This window comes from Nycticebus coucang, chromosome 8 (genome assembly GCF_027406575.1).
Source record: "Nycticebus coucang isolate mNycCou1 chromosome 8, mNycCou1.pri, whole genome shotgun sequence".
Taxonomy (NCBI): Eukaryota; Metazoa; Chordata; class Mammalia; order Primates; family Lorisidae; genus Nycticebus; species Nycticebus coucang.
Genome location: NC_069787.1, coordinates 17,882,400 through 17,903,067, shown reverse-complemented (window position 1 = coordinate 17,903,067; position 20,668 = coordinate 17,882,400). Strand labels below are relative to the sequence as shown.

The 20,668-nt window shown below is 42.6% G+C and overlaps 1 long non-coding RNA gene across 1 annotated transcript in view; it reads right to left on the bottom strand.

Moving 5' to 3' along the window:
- LOC128591664 (uncharacterized) overlaps window positions 1-19,515 on the bottom strand; it is a 46,140-nt gene extending 26,625 nt beyond the window's left edge. The window contains exon 1 of the long non-coding RNA XR_008381617.1: window positions 19,405-19,515. This is a non-coding gene — a long non-coding RNA (uncharacterized LOC128591664). The remainder of the gene's footprint in view (window positions 1-19,404) is intronic.
- Between the last annotated feature and the right edge of the window lie 1,153 nt (window positions 19,516-20,668).

The window sequence follows — 20,668 nt, the reverse complement described above, 5'->3', positions numbered from 1 at the left end:
CCCTACATTTACCCAACCTCTTTCTCTATCCAATCTTCCTCTCTCTATATCCAATCTTCTTTCAACGCTGTCTTTTGCCATTTTGGATGTGCACTTTTTTTATTGTTTGGGAGTTACTAAGACTACAAAGAATTAGGTCACAATGATTGCATTTGTTAGGTAAAGTCCCCTTTATGATTGTGTCCCATCCCCAAGAGGTGTGCCATACAGCGTGACCCCTACCCCGCTTCCTCCTCCTCTCTCCCCACTTCCCATCCCCTACCCCCCACCTTGTATTAGCTCATCTACTGCCTTCATATTAGAATTGAGTAGACTGGATTCTTGCTTCTCCATTCTTGTGATGCTTTACTAAGAGGAGTGTGTTCCAACTCAATCCAGGTTAATACAAAAGATGAAAGTTTCCATCTTTTTTAATGACTAATATTCCATGATACACATTTTATCATAAGGACACTTGCACTAGACTGTTTATTGCATATGCACCTTTGTTAGAAATCAGTAAAAGCCTTCTGAGGAGGCCAGAGAGTGGCTGCATTTTCTCAGTCTAACTGCTTGGCCTTGAATAATTGACATGTAATAATAAACATAAGCCTTCTCCAGGCATTCTCAAACTTCATGATTTAAACTGGAGTATTCTCAGTGTCGTTTTTCAGTCAGCTTTCAAACCAGGTCAGGGTTCACACAATGATCCCTGACATTTCCTTATAAATGCAAGAAAACAAAAACAAAAAACAATGAAAGCATTAATACGCAGGATTCCGCTAACAGTGACAGAGAGTGGCCTTCTGTCAATCTCTCACCTAAAATAGTCTAAAGTTATATAAGTGGGTATAAAATGTTTCCCCAAATTACACAAAAATATCCATGTTCTCCAGGAGGCTAAAAGTTCTCAAGATGTCATATACTTATAAAAGGCTTCTGATGTGGCCAAACCTGGAAGAACTGCAGCCTTGAGCATCCACTGGCTCCAGGGTAGAGGAGAGAAGAGGGCCCCATCCAAGCACACGTCCCACCTCTGCTCATCATCTGATAGGGCCAAAAATGCAACTTCCTACTTTTGTTTTGAAATGTAGGTGGCATCTGTCCTATGCCTTCTAGAGATCAGAGTAGAGAGAGAGAAAACAAAGGACATCAGAACAAGAGAACGGAGAGTGGGTCTTCACAAGAGGCACAGAAATCATAGGCAATATTTCTCCAAAATAAACCTCATATTATTGGTATTTTGTCCTAGGCAAGACTTACTACTTCAACTTAGAGGCTAAAAAAGAAAAAATGCTCTGAACAGCTAAATATGATCTCATTGTACATTTTACTAAGGATTACAAGTACAATATTTTGATTAACCTTCACTATGTTAATACTAGTCAATATTATTATCTTCTTTTCTACCATGAGGCCTGGCACCATTCTCATATGTTGCTTTACAGATACTGTGTAAAATATACCCAACCAACCCAATGAGACTACACTTGAAAACATTAAATTTATAACAGCGTATAAGAAAAGTGAAATTCACTGAAGCCAGGGGAATGAGAAAAAGATTCTGAGACACTCAGAGAATGAGAGACAATAATATAAATGGGACAGCCTCCAAGCACTTTTCTAGCTCTCTGCTTTCTAGCTCAACATTTACCAAAGTGATGTCCCACAGAATGCACTTTTCCACACACAAGGCTATTCATGCTACGCTGAGAACATATATGTTCCATGCTCAAACATGTTTGGGAAACTAATAAAGTAAAACCAAATTCTTCACTGCATGACGTCTTAGGGTCATTGACATGTGTTATTAATCTCCTAAAGGGGGATAGTAGGCATAGCTGATGAAACCTTTTCCAAAAATTTTACAGGCTCCTTTCTTGTTTCTTTTCATGTTGGAAATCCAGGACCTACAGCTCAGTCAATGACCCTATTGCTGAATAGCTGATAAAGTATCTCAAAATATCACTAACCCCGAGTCATTGCATACTGGCTTCTCTTTGTTCTCAAGGATTAGTAAAACCTGTACATAAAGCAGTAAGAACAGGCCAGTCACATCTCCATTTGCTAAATCAATGTTCATACCCACCCCTATTAAAATGCAACTTCAATCTATCAGAAATAATGGAAAACAAAAGAAAATTAAGCAATATCTGAAATGTTACAAAATATTTTTTCTATAAATTTCTGTATCTAGTGAAAATAAACTTACGATAAACATGTATGAAATCTGAAAGCATTAACAACAGACACAGAGAAAGGTATATAAACATTTATAAGAATAGATGGCTCATGAAAGATAGCAACATGTATGGAAATGGAGGCCATTATCTTAAGAGGAACAACTTAGATACAGAAAACAAAAATACAGCATATTCTCACTTGTAAGTAGGGTTCTGTCTCTGAAGTAAGAAATCAATAACATGGACACATGGAAGCAGAGTACAGAATGATGAACAACAGGGCCTCAGGGGATGAGGTGGGTAGGAGCTGAGTGGGGAAGTGGGTGATGGGCAGTTGCATGTGACCACAATGTGCCTTGCTCCAGTGTTGGGTGCACTCAAGGCCCTGACTTCATCATGATGCAGCATGTCACTACAGCAAAGTGATAGTGCAAGACACACATGCAGCAACAATGTACACATCGAGGTATGCATACAGGGGTTTTCATACACATTCCACTAATTTTCATACTACCATAAACATATATAAATAAAAGATAAGTTAAAATATAGGAACAAAGACCAAAACAATGAAAAAAACCAGTAACAAATACAGTAGATATTAAGTTTATAATAAGCACTTTATACATCAGTGTTCTAATTACACCATTAAAACCCTGATACTGCACAGGGGAGCAACAAACACAATCTAACCATATGTTGTTTGCAATAAACACGCTTCAAATATAATGACACACAGATTAAAAACAAAGGGACAGAGAAAGGAACACCATGGTAACACTGACCAAAAGAGAGGGAGTGGCTATACTAATTCCAGACAAAGCAGGTTTCAGAGCAAGGAAAATTATCAGGGATAAAGAAGGGCATCAATCACATGAGAAGAAGGTCAACTCACCAAGAACACACAATCATCTATAATGTTTATGTGTCTAACAACAGAGCATCAATATTCACAAGAGAAAACTGATAGAACTGCAGTGAGGAAGAGATGACTCCATAATTACAGCTGGAGATTTCAACACCCTTCAGTCAGGAATGAATAGGCCTAGTGGGCTGAAAATAAGCTAGGACATAGTGGAACTCACCAGCACTGTCCATCAGCTGGATCTAATTGACATGTATGGACTATTTTATCTGGAGCAATGGGAAAAATACAATTCTTCTCCAGGTGAGGAGGAACATTCAGAAAGATAGACCACATTCTGGATCACTAAACGCACCTTAATGCAAATCTTAACAAAAGAAATAATATATTGTGAGCTCCAAAACTGCAATAGAATTAAACATCAATAATAGAAGAATAGTGAGAAAATTCTCAAATACTTAAGAGGTTAAACAACCTACTTCTGAATGACATGTGAGTTAAGAAGAAATTACAAGAAATGTAAAAACATTTTGCATTAAAAGAGAATGGGAAACCAACTTACCAAATTTTGTGGTATGCAGTGAAATCAGTGTCTTCAGGGAAATTTAGGGCATTAAAAGCAAATATTGGAAAAGAAGACAGGTCTAGAAATCAATCATCTAAGCTTCAGACACAAGGCATTGTGGTCACCTTAGAAAATTAGAAAACAAAGAGCAAATTAAATCCAAAGTAAGCAGAGGAAAAGAAATGGTAAATTTAGAGTACAAATATGAAAATAAAAAGAGAATATCAATAGAGAAAATCAATGAAACCAAAATCTGGTTCTTTCAAAAGAGGCCAACAAATTGATAAATCTTTGACCAGAAATAAAAGAAGCATTATCAGTACCAATTCCATGAACATCAAAAAGACAATAATGAAACTATGAACAGCTTTAAGCCCATCAGTTTGATAACTTAGGGGAAAATGACTAACTCCTAGAAAGACACAAACTGTCAGAATTCACACAAGGAGACATACCTTGTTTCCCCGAAAATAAGACAGTGTCTTATTTTAAGGTGTACTCCCAAAGATGTGCTAGGTCTTATTTTAAGGGGACGTCGTATCTTTCCTGTAAGGAGGTCTTATTTTCGGACAATGTCTTATTTTCGGGGAAACAGGGTAGCGAAGCAGAAAGGACCAATACCTATTAAAGTAATGGAATTAACAATTCATAGCGTCCCATGAAAATAAAGCACCAGGCTCACAGGGTTCATCTGGTGAATTCTACCAGTTAAGGAAGAAATTACACCAAGTTCTTTAAAATATTCCAGAAGACAGAAACAGAGGGAAGACTTCCTTTCTGCTTTCTCATTGTATGAGGCAGAATCACTCTAAGAAATTACAAGAAAGGAATACTACAGAACCTGTCTCAAGAACACAGACGTAAAATCCTCAACAAAATATAGTAGATAGGGGCGGGGCGGCTCTTATGGCTCAACAGAGTAGGGCGCTGGCCCCATGTGCCAGAGGTGGCGGGTTCAAACCCAGCCCTGGCCAAAAACTGCAAAAAGAAAAAAAAAAAGAAATATGTATATATTGTATATATATGTATATATATAAATATGTATATTTCATATATATGTATATTTCATATATATATGTATATTTCAAATACATGTATATGAAATATACATGTATATATGAAATATACATATATATATGAAATATATATATTTCTTTTTTATCTATCGCTATATCATATATATATGATAGTGGTCCCTTTTACCCATAGTTTTGCTTTCCTGATTTGGAGAGAGGGAGAGAGGGGTTGAGGTGGGTGGGGGGATAAGAAAGAGAGAGAGAGAGAGAACAAATGAAGGCACAGAGGGCATCCACAGGAGTTTTATTCCAATATACTGTTATAATTGTTCTATTTTCTTACTAGTGATTATTGTAACCTTATTGAGTCTGATTGTCTTGACTTACATTTAACGTTTAATATAGGTATGCATGTAAGGGGAAAACAATAGTATATATAAAGTTTGGGTATTGTCTGTAGTTTCAGGCATGCACTGGGAGTCTTGGAATATATTCCCTACATATAAAAGGGACCTGTGCATTAAAAATTAAATCCTATAATACATAAAATAACTCCTAGACCATAAACAAGTGAGATTCATTCATTGTAAGTGTGTAAGGGTTATTCAACATTTGCCAATCAATTAATACAATCCATCATATCAATAGGCTAAAGGGGAAAATTCATATAATATAGGAATAGGTACAGAAACCATTGACAGAAACCAACATTTACAATAAAATGTCTCTATAAAACAAGCAATAGAGGGGTATTTCCTCAATCTCATAAAGAGAACAACTACAAAATATATGTACTGCTAACATCATACCTACTTAACAGTACAAAACCAAATGTCTTTCCCCTGAGATCAGGAAGAGGTAAGATATTTATTCTTATAACTCCTATTCAGTGTTTTACAAGAAATACTAACCAATGCAATGATATACAATGGAAATATGTGAAAAAGAAATTATATGTATACAAATTGGAGTGGGAAAAAATAAAACTGTCTTTATTTGCAAATGACATGATTGTTTATAAAGAAAATAAACAATTAACAAAAAAAACCCTCCTGTATGTAAAAACCAATTAAGGCCCTGAGAATGGCTGGTAATGGTTATAGCCCAGTGAAACCGGTTCACTCAAAGACTGAGACCTAATTATAAGATTATAGATGCTTATATTCACCCTACACCTTTCTAACCACATACTAAAGGCCTATATACTACAATTCCTTTACCTGGTCTGCTGACCATGTCTGCTTTTCAACAACAAAAATCCACAAAGCATTCTAATAGGTAAAATGCTAAACAAAGCAAAAGAAAAAATCACGGTTTGAACATACACAGCAAGGACCAGAACCAGACCTAGACATGGTAGAAATGTTGTAATTATTAGACCAGAAACTTAAGTTATTAAGTTATCAATGTTTAATTTGCTAAGGGGTCTAATGGAAAAAAAAACAGACAACAAAAACAGACAAACACAGATAAAAGCAGAAAAATTAGGCTGAAGCAAGAGAATTGCTTAAGCCCAAGAGTTAGAGGTTGATGTGAGCTGTGTGACGACATGGCACTCTACCCGAGGGCAGTATAGTGAGACTCTGTCTCTACAAAAAAAAAAAAAAAAAAAAAAAAAAGGCAGAAAAATTGAAATTCTAAGAAATAATAAAATAAAATGCTAGAAATTTAAAGCTGTTATCGAAATAAAGAATACCTTTGATGAGTTCATTGTTAGATTGGACACAGCTAAGGAAGAAATCAGTGACCTTGAGGATATGTCAATGTAAACTCTCTGAGGTGAAAAGCAGAGAGAAATCATACTAGATAAAACAGCAACAGGATTTGCCAGAATTGTAACTGTGACATAACTACAAAAGGTTTTTGTATATAATGGGAATTCCAGAATGAGAAGAATAGAGAAATGAACCACAGGAGATGTGATGCAATAGTGACTTGAATTTTCCAAAATAATGTCAGACTCAAAACCAAGATCAAGGAAGCACAGGTAAGACCAAACAGAATAAATGCCAAAATGCTCATAATATTCAAATTGCAGAATATCAATGATAAATAAAAATTATTAAAGAAGTTTTAGAAAATAAACACCATATCTATGGAGGAATAAGAATAAGAAAATAATTGCCTCTGAAAATTTCATTTTGTGCTTGCAATCTTCCTCTCCAGACTCTCTGACTCACTGCTATAGTTTGGCTGATTCCTGGACCTGCTACATACCTATCACTGGATTTGGTCCTATCACCTATCTTCTAGATTTGGTCTCCTGTTCCTTGGATACTGTGTATTCTCTTTCTTGGATTCATGTTCTATTTTCCATGTATATTTCAAGCAATTTTCCCTAAGATGGCCTATTGATTGATCTCTGAGTCTGTGTCTCAGAAAATGTTTATTTTGTTCTCACACTTGATTGATAGTTTGGCTGGGTATAAAATTTCAAGTTAAAATCAATTTCCTCAGAACATGGAAGGGTTTGCTCCATTTTCTCTCTATCACCTAGTGCTGCAAATGCTAGTTTGATTCTTCTTTCTTTATGGAAGTCAATCTCGTAGGAGGTAACTTTGTTCCTGACCAGGGTATTTCAGAATCTGTGGTGGAATATAATAATGACCCATCTACTACATTCTGCTCCAATCACTTCACCAAAAAAAGAAAGTTGAAGTCCTTACACTACTAGTTTCAAGACCTATAAAGTAAAAGTAATCAAATCAAGTGTTTATGGCATTAAAAAAGACACACAAATAGAAGAGAGGCTAGAAGTGGACTCACGTGTAGATGGACAATTAATTTTTACAAAGATGCAAGGCAACTCAATACAGGAAAGGATAGTATTTCAAGTGAACTGGCTGGCAACCTGCAGAAGACTGAAATTGGACCCACACCTTTCACCATTAACTAAGATAGACTCTCATTGGATTAAAGATTTAAACTTAAAACATGAAACTATAAAAATACTAGAGGAGAATGCAGGGAAAACCCTTGAAGAAATTGGTCTGGGTGAGTATTTCATGAGGAGAACCCCCTGGGCAATTGAAGCAGCTTCAAAAATACACTACTGGGACTTGATCAAACTAAAAAGCTTCTGCACAGCTAAGAACACAGTAAGCAGAGCAAGCAGACAGCCCTCAGAATGGGAGAAGATATTTGCAGGGTATATCTCTGACAAAGGTTTAATAACCAGAATCCACAGAGAACTCAAACGCATCAGCAAGAAAAAAACAAGGGATCCCATCGCAGGCTGGGCAAGGGATTTGAAGAGAAACTTCTCTGAAGAAGACAGGCGCACGGCCTTCAGACATATGAAAAAATGCTCATCATCTTTAATCATTAGAGAAATGCAAATCAAAACTACTTTGAGATATCATCTAACTCCAATGAGACTAGCCTATATCACAAAATCTCAAGACCAGAGATGTTGGCGTGGATGTGGAGAAAAGGGAACACTTCTGCACTGCAAATTAATACATTCCTTTTGGAAAGATATATGGAGAACACTCAGAGATCTAAAAATAGATCTGCCATTCAATCCTGTAATTCCTCTGCTGGGCATATATCCAGAAGACCAAAAATCACAACATAACAAAGATATTTGTACCAGAATGTTTATTGCAGCCCAATTCATAATAGCTAAGTCATGGAAAAAGCCCAAGTGCCCATCGATCCACGAATGGATTAATAAATTGTGGTATATGTATACCATGGAATACTATGCAGCCTTAAAGAAAGATGGAGACTTTACCTCTTTCATGTTTACATGGATGGAGCTGGAACATATTCTTCTTAGTAAAGTATCCCAAGAATGGAAGAAACAGTACCCAATGTACACAGCCCTAATATGAAACTAATTTGGGACTCTCACATGAAAGCTATAACCCAGCTACAACTTAACAATAGGGGGAAGTGGGAAAGGGGTGGGTGGGTAGAGGGAGGGGGATCGGTGGGATCACACCTGTGGTGCATCTTACAGGGGTATTTGGCAAAACTTGGTAAATGTAGAATGTAAATGTTTTGGCACAGTAACTGAGATAACGCTGGAAAGGCTATGTTAACCACTGTGATAAAAATGTGTCAAATGGTTTATGAAGCGAGTGTATGATGCCCCATGATCATATCAATGTATACAGTTATGATTTAATAAAAAAAAAAAAAAGAAATGTTGCTGGGACAACTGGATATCTATATGCAACATAATATACCTCCACCCATATCTCATAGTAGCTACAAAATTTAATTAGACTGAGTCATAGACCTAAATGTCATAACTAAATAGAGAAAACTTCTAGAAAAAAGATTCTTAATATTCTTCAGCTTGGAAAAGATTTCTTTACTATGAAAATAAAAGCATGAACTCTAAACAACAAAATCTACAGACTGAATTCATCACAGTGAAAAATGTGTTCTTCCAGAGATGCTGTTAAGAAAACAAAAAGGCTAATCATACTCTAGGAGGAAATATTTGAAAACTATATATCTGACAAAGGACTTATATGTAGAACATATAAGAAACTTTTGACTCAGTGAAAACCAGATAAACAACGCAATTCAAAATAGGCAAAAGTTTTGAACAGACATTTCATCCAAGAAGATGTATTAATACAAACGCCGAATAAGCACATAGAAAGAAGTTCAAGATCATTAGTTGCTAGGGAAATGCAAATTACAAACATAGTAATTTAGATACAACATCAAAAGAATAAGGAACAAGAGAAGAAGTGGAGTGATAAATGGGACATCATCAAAATTAAAAACTTTCATCATTTGAAGGATTTCAGTTAAGAAAGTGAAGAGACAACCCACAGAACAGGACACATTTTTGCTAACCATTTATCTATTAGATGCTTATATCCAGACTATATATTGAACTTGTATAACTCAATAATAAATTAGGTATCAGAGCCACTAGATATCACTCACACCCATTAGGTTGGCTGGAATAAAAATTATGGACATTCACAGGTGCTAGGGAGGATGTAGAAAAATTGGAACCTTTACATACTGCTACTAAAAATGTAAAACAGTGCAGCTGCTTTGGAAAACAGTCTGGCAGTTCCTCAAACATTTAAATATTTAAACCATATGATCCAGCAATTCCATTTCTACACAAGAGAATTGAGAATCACTATGAATTTTGAAAGCATGATGCTAAATGAAAGAGGCCAGTCACAAAGGTCCATGCATTATGATTCATTTTCTATGAAATGTTCATCCAGAATAAGCAAACACAAATAGAATATTGCCTATTCTGGGTGGAGGTAGTGGGGTTGGAGGGTGAATATTTCTTAATGGGGTAATGAAAATGGGTCTCAAGTTCTCTGTGGCTATGATTGTGCATGTCTGTGAATGATCTAAACATCAATGAGCCGGGCACTTTAAAAGGGTGGGTTGTTTGACACATTGACTACATCTCAATAAATCAGTTAAATGGAAAAACACAGCAATGAGATAGGACTGCACACCAACTAGAGTGGCTCAAATTAACGACACTGACCATTCTTCTTCCTGTGGAAGCCCCTGTAATGGCTCACCCTGCAGTAGAATGAAAGGTGGGTGGGTAACTGGCTTCTCAAAGCTCAGCATGAAGACTTCCCTATAAACCCCATACTGAGTAGGGGCCCTGGACACCAGTGCCCAGGAAAATCTTTCTGGCTCTCCCCTGAGTGTCCCTCTGCAACCTCCCTCCAAGAGACACACATCATTGAGTTCTTGCTGAATGAATAACTGTGTGAACCAGTGCAAGGGAAACAATTGAGATACGGCTCTCAGTCCCCAAGACTGAACTGGTACTTAGGACAGAGGTTGCAAAATGGGGGAGCTGGCTATCCCAGCCCAAGATGGGCAGTGCTTCACAACAGTAAGTGCCAGGTGCCAACACTTCAAGGGCAGGAAATTTCATACAAAGAATATAGATTTGGGGATCCTCTTGGACAGGTCCTGCCTGGCTGCAATTGTCCCCAGATGAGTGGTGGCCACCCGTTCATGCCTTCCTTTCACAGATTTCATAGGAACCCCTGACCCTGGGATCTCCAGAACAACTCCAGCACTCATTCAGTCAACCATTCCTTTATGCTGTGGGGGTTGAGGCCAAGGTGCAGAACCTGTCCAATGTCTCTTCTGCCAGCTTCCAGGTCTGACACAATAACTTCATATGTGATGAAGTTGGGCAGCCCAAAGGAGTCTCCTCTCAAAGGCCTGCATATGTGGGACCTGCATTTCACCTGGGAGAGAGATCAGGGCTTTGGGTAGGATGCTGTTCGGACAGTGGAGGGAACAGGCCATGTAGACAGTTGGGGAGAGAAGACCATAGACCAGTGGTTCTCAACCTGTGGGTTGTGACCCCTTTTTCATGATGAAAATACATTACAGCATTAGGAAGGTTGAGAACCACTGATATAGACAGTGGGGGGAGCAGGCTGTGTAGATAATGGTGGGACCATGAGTGGGGATGAGCAACTCCCAGGGGTGTACCACTCAGTGCACCCCATCCCTGGTAGCACCCCTGTTTCAGCCCAAGATAATGGCTATCTCTCCCAGGACCCAAAGGGCATGGGTGGTCACCACTTCTTGAGTCATACCTAGGCAGATGGTGACACCAAGGCACTACTTATGGACAGCATACAGTCAGGAAGGACTGTCTATAAAGAAAGGACAATTCTACTCCACTGAATTCTCCTTGCTTAAAAAATGCTAAACTAACATGAACTATCACCAAGTGCCAGCTCTCTGAGATGCAGCCGGGACCTCTGTTCCCAGGCCCACCCCCCGCAGTCCTCAGAGGAACTGGCCATCCTCCCTTATCCACAACACACGTACTCTCTGGCTCTCTCAAAGAACAGTGAGCCAGATCTGCTGTGGCAAGAAAAGAGGAGGAGCAGGCAGAAAGACAACAGACTCCTTCATCCCATCGCCCTAGAACTCCTACTAGGCTTGTCAGGATCCAGGCCTTAGAGATCAACCTTGCCCAACCCAATGGGGGAGTGAGGTCTGGGGAAAGGGGCGTTGTCCTGAGCAGAGTGCCCCTCCCTGAATTCAGTCACTGGACATTCCCCACTCCCCCTGAGCACACACACCGTCTTCCCAGTGCCACCCTCACATGCTTAACTTGTAGCTGGGGAATTAACAAAATTATATGGTCTGATAGAGTAGATAGGCAATGATACTAAGTCAAAAGGGAAAAGGTAAGAGAATATCATTTAAACAAATTCTAATTGTCATTTTTTTAGTAAAAGATTCATATGGTCTAAAGAGAATCTGGAGTATCTATTATTCTTAATTTTTAAGAGAGGTGGACCAGGACATCCCCATCATGTCCTCTCTTCCCTCCTGGCCCTTCCTGCTGCTCTGACTCATGCACATGGATGTTACTCACCTCCAAGTTCTCCAGAACCTCCAGGTCACTGAAGATCTTGACCTCAGAGCTGGTCTAGTGGTTGCACAAAAGGTCTAGCTGGCATAGAGACTGGAGCTGAAGGGCACCTCAGCCCTGACCTGTGCTCTGGAGAAATGACTGCTGGGGAGGGAGGCTGTGCCCACCAGAGCAGCCTTCCTCGTGCTCATGTACTTCAGATGCTTGTCCATCAGCCCATGCATGTTGACCAAGAGAGGTGCTTCCCTAATTCCCCAAGGCATTCCACCTTGTCCCCTCTCTCATCCATGCACTGCTATTATTCTTTTTGTAGTTTGAGAATTCTGATGCATCCAGGGCCCCTGGCCTAGCCAGGACACCCTCTCTGTGACCAGCAGTCTTCCTTAGTGTCTTAGAATCATCTAATCACCAGATCCTCCTCTGAGTGGCACTCTTGGGGCAGGACAAAGCATGATGCCAGAGCCAGCTCTGCATCTCAGGACCCAGCCAGCCTGGCCTAGAATGATGGAGAATAGATGGCAGATACCACCACCTGACACTGGGCTGCAGGTTGAGAAATGGTGGACTCAGGATGGCCTACAACCCCAAGTGCAGCAGGAGGCTCCAGGAAGTCATGATCTATAACTATTTGGGTTCCTGTTCTGGCCTCCATGACTGATCTGGAGTTGGACAGGCACTGCCAAGCAGCGCCTTGGAGGCTCCATACACTGGAACCTGGATGCTTGGATGGGTCCCTTCCACAGCCACACCAGAGAGTCAGCCTCCTTGCTGCTCCTTGGTTTCCCTTGGTCCAGAAGGACAACCTGCAGCCCTCCTGGAGCAGCATTGGAGACTAACTAGGGCAGCGGGACGGTGCCAGGCCCTGGGCTCATGGCACACTGAGTGTGCACAGGATAACTCTTCTGCTGCTGCCTCAGCTCCACCCCACTGGTGTCCCAGCTGTGCAGCAGTTATGCATTGGCCTGTGGTATAGCCCTTGATTAATTACTAAAGATGCTCCCGGCCTGTAGTAGACTGATGACCATTCTTGTAAGAACAGTCACTGGTTCTTGGGGGAAGCCCTGGGAGCGGGACAATCTCCTGGCTGGTGGGGAGCTGGTTTGCGGCCTGGAGACAAGCCCTCAAGCTATTGAGTGGTCTAACAAGATAAGATCGGTTGCTTGTTAGTAAGCAGGTGTTGGGCCATGAACACCTGGGAGTAAAGCCTGGGGAAAAGAGAACATAGCAATCACTAAGCACGCAGTCCTTGTACCGGGCCTTCCCACATCTGTTGTATAGTGTTTTAATAAATAACTGCTGCAGAGGTAGCTGGGGCATTCCTGCAGCCACGAGGGAGGTTACTCAGTAGGTCAGCTCTCCTGAACTTCTGGGGAGCCTCACCTCTTGCAAGCTTGTACATTCATCAGTCCATGTACCAGCTGTTTCCTGCGCAACGTGTTGGCGTGATACAGCGGCACTGACACTGGCCACTTTTCACTTGCTGCGTGCAGGCAGGGCAAGGCCCATCATCCCCATTTCAGGGGGGAGGAGGCTTAGAGGGAACAGCTTCAACACTCACAGGCAGAATGGCAGAAACAGCAGAAGAGGACTCTGATCCAGAGATTTCCCCTCTGAACTCCTTTCTGCTCAGTGTAGATGGTTGCTGAGGCCATAACCCAGCTCAGGATGCCAGCCCCTCCTCGCGGCCATTTGGAGCTACAGAGGCCAGGGCCATGGTGTTAATTAAACCTTGGGCTGGGCTCTTAACAACCCCTGCTCATCCAGAAAGACGGCCGCTGTGAGCTGAATGTGCAGCAGACCCAACATGTCCACAAGGCAGACTCTCTGCAAGTCCATTTTCACGCTCAAATGCTTGTAAATCTACCCAGAGCAGTGTCAAAGCCTGGTTTGGTGGCAAAAACCTCACATCCTGGAAAGTCGGAGATGGCTAGCTTAAACTGCAGCCAGCAGCTAACGAAGAACTTTAGGTAGAAGGTCTCAATGACTTCCATCTGGGCCGGACAGCACTCACCTAGAGATGGGGAGGGACTGAGGGTGTGGCCAGACATGCTGGCCACCATGCCCAGGCACAGGAGACCCCAAATCCCAGAAATAGGCCCCAGGAGTCTGGCTGGGCCAAGAATGGCAGCTTCGCCCACATGCTTTCCATGCAGGGCCATAGGGCTGCCAAGAGCTTGGAGATAGAGCCACATTTGATAAAAGCCAAGGATAAACTATACAGGATGGGGGGCATTCTGAATCACAGGGAGTGTCAGATCAGAATTTCACATTTGTTCTAGAACATGCATCTGGGGACATGGTAGACAGGCCAGGCCCACTAAGGCATGTCTCCTGTCCCTTCAGTAGGGGACAGATGCAACTGCCTTCTGCACAGTAGGAGGACACTGGTCCTCCACTAATACAATGAGTATCATTTCAGCAACACCAAAGTGCTGTCCACTTGCACTGAAGCAGGAAAGAAGGTACCATGATACAATAAGGCTGCTCCATTCATCAGAATGAGAATGGAGGGATTTAATTCTACCAGGTAAGTGGCTTAAAAAAAAAAAAAAAAAAAAAACAGCCTATACAGGCAGTGTCTGAGTTACAAACATCTGACTTACATACTATTCATAGTTATGAACAGAGGATATTAGAGTAAGTCAGTGACTTATAAACATTTGACTGACACATGACTTCCACTTACGAATGGAGGCTATTACCGATCATAGGTAAATGCATCACCTGGTTACAAGTTACATACAAATTCAACTTAAGAACAGACTTATACAACCAATATTTTTCTTAACCTGGGAACCATCTGTATTGCCTTATTTATTTCCGGCAGCTGCTGCTGTCCAGGGCTGTCCTAATCATGGGATGCTTTTGAATGCCCTGCTATGCACAACTTGGTAATTATAAAATTCAAAATCAGCGACTAGTCCTGCTACTTAAGTTATTAGTTCTGGGATTAATGATGGTAACCTGTGGTTTTCCTTGCTTTAGTGTGTGAGAAACAGGTAATTTGGGGAGGTGGGCTCTTTTATGACACAATCCTTTCACTGGCTTGACTTGCAGAGGACTCAGATTTCTGAAAGGCTGAACAGCATGTAGGAAGGTGTTAAATGCTCTCTCTGGAGCTGGTATGAGTTTAAACCAAAAAAGCTGATAAAACCCTCTAAGACGGGCACGACAATGCCAGGAACACTGGTTCTAGCCTGTAACCTAGCACTTCGGGAGGCCAAGATGGGAGGATCATTTGATACCAGAAGTTTGAAACCAGAAGGGCACAACAAGCCAGCTCCCTCCTCCCTGGAGCCACACACAGTCCTTTAAAGACCAACTGAGCTTATGTCGCCCACAGCATTAATGACTCTGAAGCCAGCTTCCAACATACCTGCCCAGCAGTGCCCACCAAGCCTTGCCTGGAGGGGCTGCAGCTGCCTCCGACTCCCCAGGCCAAGACTCCTCACCTCCTTTCCCTATATGTCCACCTGGCTCTGTGCTCCCCTCAGTAGCTAAGATCCATTATTGACCCTCTCTGCCCTCCAGCCCCACTTCCAGATGGTCCTCCACATACATAACAGTACTGGTGAGGGTCCTCCACAGCCTGCTGCTGGTCCCTCTGCAACCACTCCCTTTCTCTCTCATTCCAAATGGGGCCAGGTAACCTTTCTAAACACAGCCATCATCTGTCACTCTTTGCTTAGAAATAACATCCAAGAAGTGTAGCATAAGTATCACCCATTTTACCTGGAAATAGCCACAGGAAAAAATAATTTTGACTGAGTATTTGGTATGTGCAAAGATCGCTCCAAGTCCTTCACACTCATTAACTCATTTAATCTTCACAACACTATTATCTCCAACTCACAGGCAAGGAAATAAGCAGAGAGGCTCACTAACTTTCCCAAGGTCACACAGCCTTCTGGTGGTTGAGCTGGGATTTGACCCAGCCTGCCTGGCTCTAGAGTCCCTATTATTAACCTGCACCAAACTGCCCCAAATCCAATCCATTGGCTCTGCCCTTGGACCCCACATTAGCTCATGATATCCTTCTCCCCAACTACTCTCAGAGGCTCTTCCTGGGATAGCTCAGCTTTATTATCACAATCACAGGGTGCATCTGTCTGGCTCACACTGCAGAGCTACCCACTAAATATGCAAACTGTCAGGTTAAACTGCTGGATTCTATCAGCGAGCAGCACCGAGCATCTCCTCGAGACTTCCTGCTCATTTATGCAAGTGCCGATCTCTCCACAGGTTTCCCTTGGCTAGGGTCTCTCTTACCTTCCAGGCTGATCAGAATAGTGACCAGACAGAGGAAATCCCCCACCATCCAGACTCCACACGGCTCTGGGGAGATGGCCTGAAGGACCAGCAGTGGGATGAAGTTGGAGAGGCCCAGGTGCTCCATGCTCCACACTTAGAGCAGCGTCAGGCCCATGTTGAGGGACCCCGTGCAGACGACACAAGTGGTGTTGTCAGAGCTCTTCTCAATCTGCACAAAGTCATCTCTAGCCACAGGACAAAGAAGAAGCACTCAGTCTTCAGAAAGCAGCCCTAATTCCAGGGAGAGAAATGCAGGGTAGGTCCTCTGCTGAGTGAAGCTTTCCACTAGCTGAGGCCCCAGACACTGCTCCAACTTGAGTTTACCAAGCATCTTCCCCAGAGGAGGGACCCCAGCACTTGGATCAAGCTGCACCTTCTTGCTCATCTGCCCAGATGGAGCCTACAGCCCTCAGCTGGGAACTGCCAGCATTGTCACCCCCATACTCCAGAAGGGAAAGCAAGCCCCAGGGTGGAACCTGATCCACAGAGAGCTCCCTGACCTCCTTCTACTGGACATGCCAGGACAGCACAGGCTATGCCTGGCTATGTAACTATAACAAGCAACACAGCCCCTGCCATTTCCTCCACTGTGGGGTAGGAGCATGGCGCCCAGCCCATAGGCCTGCAGTGAGTAGGAGTGAAGTCAGCAGAGGGGAAGCACCTGGGAGAGCACCTGTCACACAGCATGTACTCAGTGCAGGAGCTCAGACTGGCTGCTTTCCTCACCTCCAATGGCCTTCTGACCCTAAGCCCTGCCAGGTCTCTCGGGGGCTATCCTACCACCAGAGGGGAGAGACTGCTGTGGGGCATGGAGAGACCAGCCCCTGCCTCAGGCTGGCAGGGGCCAATATCGCAAATATGGAGCTCTACAGATGCAAGTAAGCATATGTGAACATATTCAACATAACATGTCCCTAGGGAAATGTAACTTAAAACAACATACAAAAAAAGGTCAATGAAATACCACTACAAACTTCTTAGAATGCAAAACCACCAAACACAGCATCAAATGACAGAGCAGATAAAAAGCAGCAAGATTCCCATTCATTGCTGGTGGGGAATTAAAATGGTATAGCCACATTAGAAAATAGTTTAGCAGTTTCTTAGAAAATTAAACATAATGTTACTACATGTAATTTAGCAATTGTGCTATCTGATATTTACCCAAATGAATTAAAAACAAACCGATGTTTAAAACTGCTTTATTCATATTATAGTGGTTTTATTCATGATTGCCAAAACTTGGAAGCAACCAAAATGCTCAACAGTAGGTATATGGATAAATAAATTGTGGAACACACAAGTGATAGAATATTATTTGGTGCTAAAGACAAATGAGCCATCAATCCATGAAAACACAGGGAGAAACATTAAATGCTTATTACTAAGGGAAAGAAGCCAATCCGAAAAGGCTACAGACTGTATGATTCCTATTATATTTCACAAATGAAAAAAATATGAATACAGTAAAAGAAAAATCAGTGGTCTTCTAGGGGATGAGGGAGGCAGGAATAAAGAGGTCGATCATAGAGGATTTTTAGGATAATGAAACTATTCTATATAATATTGCAATAGCAGATACACAAAATTATACATTTGTCAAAACCCACAGAACTACAACAGCAAGCGTGAACCCTAATGTAAACTATGGACCTTTGGTAATAATGATGTATCAATATAGGTTGTTGGATTGTAACTAGTGTACCACTCTGCAGGATACACCACTCTGCAGTAATATGCCAAAGGCAGAGGGCTTGTGAATGTCTTGTCATGTAGGGCATATGGGAACTCTCTGTGATTTCCATTCGATTATGTTGTGAATCTCAGAACTGCCCTAAACAAATAGAACTTACTATTTTTTTTTAAAATGTGAAACAGAATTCACCACATAAATAGAAGCAAAAACAAAGACCATCTGATCCTTTCAATAGATACAGGAAAAAACATTCAACAAAATTCAGCATCCTTTTCTAATAAGAATGCTAAAGAAAATAGGCAAAGATGGCTCATTTCTTCAGCAAACTGATTGAAGCTATCTATGACAGACCCACAGCCAATATCATACTGAATGGAGTAAAACTGAAGACTTTTCCACTTATGGAACCAGACAAGGCTGTCTACCATCACCACTGCTATTTAACATAGTGCTGCAAGTTCTAGCCAAGGCAATCAGGCAAGAGAAGGATATTAAGGGCATCCAAATAGGGGCAGAGGAGGCCAAACTCTCTCTTCTTGCTGACAATATGATCTTATACTTAGAAAACTTCAGAGACTCCTATTAGTGACCAAGAAATACAGTAACAGCTCAGGGTATAAAATCAATGCCCACAAATGTTGCCTTTGTATATCCCAGTAACAGTCAAGTTAAGGAGCAAATCAGGGACATAATACCCTTTACAGTAGCTTCAAAGAAAATAAAATACCTGGGAATAGATCTAACAAAGGGGGTAAGGATCTATACAAAGAGAATTATGAAATCCTAAAAAAAAAAAATAGCAGAAGATGTTAACAAATGGAAGAATATATACCATGCTCTTGGCTGGAAAGAATCAACATTGTTAAAATGTCTATTCTACCCAAAACAATCTACAGATTTAATGCAATCCTCATTAAAATACCAACATCATACTTCCAAGTACAGAAAAAAACCTGTATAGCCAAGCCAATTCTTAGTAATAAAAACAAAACCAAAGGGATCACTCTACCAGACCTCAGGTTATAAATCCACAGTGATAAAAACAGTATGCCTTTGGCACAAAAATAGAGACATCAACATATGAAAACAGAATAGAAAACGTAGAGATTAAACCAGCCTCATATTGCCATTTGATATTCAATAAACGAAACAAAAATATTACACTGGGGAAAAGAATCTTTATTCTGCATATATAAGACTACATGGTAAAACTGTCAAAGTACAGATTTCCTACCTCATCTATCCCCCAAGCCTTTAATTCAAAGGTTGCCTATGAATTGCACACTCGCCTGGGCGGCAGGCGTCACTTTCTTCACCTTAAACGTTAAAACACTGAAGCTCAGCGAGGCTGCCCTGGCAGGACACAGACGGCCCGCTGACTCCTCCTGCCCGGCCCAGGACCCCGCCACGGACCCCGCCACCTGCTCACCATAAATAAGCCCAAGTTCCAACTTTGGGGTTCTGCTCAGGCTTCACCTGCGCCAGTGCCTCACATCACCTCTCTGGACCTCCAAATGTGGCATCTGCCACGTGAAGCACCGGGAAACGCTCTGTAAATAAACACAAGCAACACTTATCTTCCTGAAGAGCAAAATGTCCCCACTGATTTTCCCCAGAACACTCCCCATTGGACCCCCTCCCAGGAACCCGTTTGGCGGACCCTAAGGGAAGACTGACCATCCCATCCCACTGGAGGGTCTGAGAAGTCCACCCAGGCGTGGGGGCCTAAGAAAGGCGGCGCCACCAGCCTCCTCTGCCTCCCTCCACTACCCTAACTCGGTAGAAACTGAGGCGCCAGTGGAAAAGACGCTCCTCTGAGGTTACATCTGTGACTGGACCCAGGAGTCCTGCTTTCAGAGGATAGTAAAATATTTCCAGCCGCGCCACACCTCTATCAACTCCCAACTCCCACAGCCTCCAGCCGGCCGGACCGTTTGGCCTGGTCTCGACCGCTGGGTTCCACCGCCGAGCTCTACCGCGCGCGCTCCCGCTTCAACCGCTCGCCCCGCCCACCGGCCCCGGATCGGCTCCGCCCCGGCCCCTCCTCCACTCTGTTCGGCTCCACTCGGCCCCTTTCGGCTCCACGTAACAGCTGCGGCCACCCCCGGCCCAGGTGCAGGAGTCCGTTGGCTTCTGCACCTGGAAAAAGGCGGGTCACCGGTTCCCCCAGCGGGGCGGGTTTGCTCCATCTGACTCAGCCCTCTTCGACCGACTTCGACCCACATCGGCTGCATTCGGTACAGCTCGGCTCCACCCGGCCTCTTCGGTCACCTAGGAAACCTCCTGAGAGCATATAGCCCCTCTCTCCCCCTGGCCGCTCTGGGGGAGCTCCGTACCAAACCACCGCGGAGGGACCTCGCGAAATGTCGTCACCGCGGACACCGCGCGAGCTGAGGGACGTTCCTGAGTTCTGGGGTATCGCGGACGGACGGCATTGCTGGCGGGCACTGTACACGGAACTGGACAACCTCAGACGCCTCTTCTCACCGCGGAATCTTCAGCCGCCTCTGCAAAACGCAGCTGTTTGAGGCCTCCTAGCAGGCGTACTGTGTGGACACAGAAGAGACCAAAGCAAGACAGCGAGGTCACTGCCCAGGATGTGGATAGGCTCACTGAGGATTAAAGGAGGATGTGTTTGCAGAACCTGTCCCTTACCCTTTCCCCTGGCTCTGTGGCTTTGAGCACATCTCTCA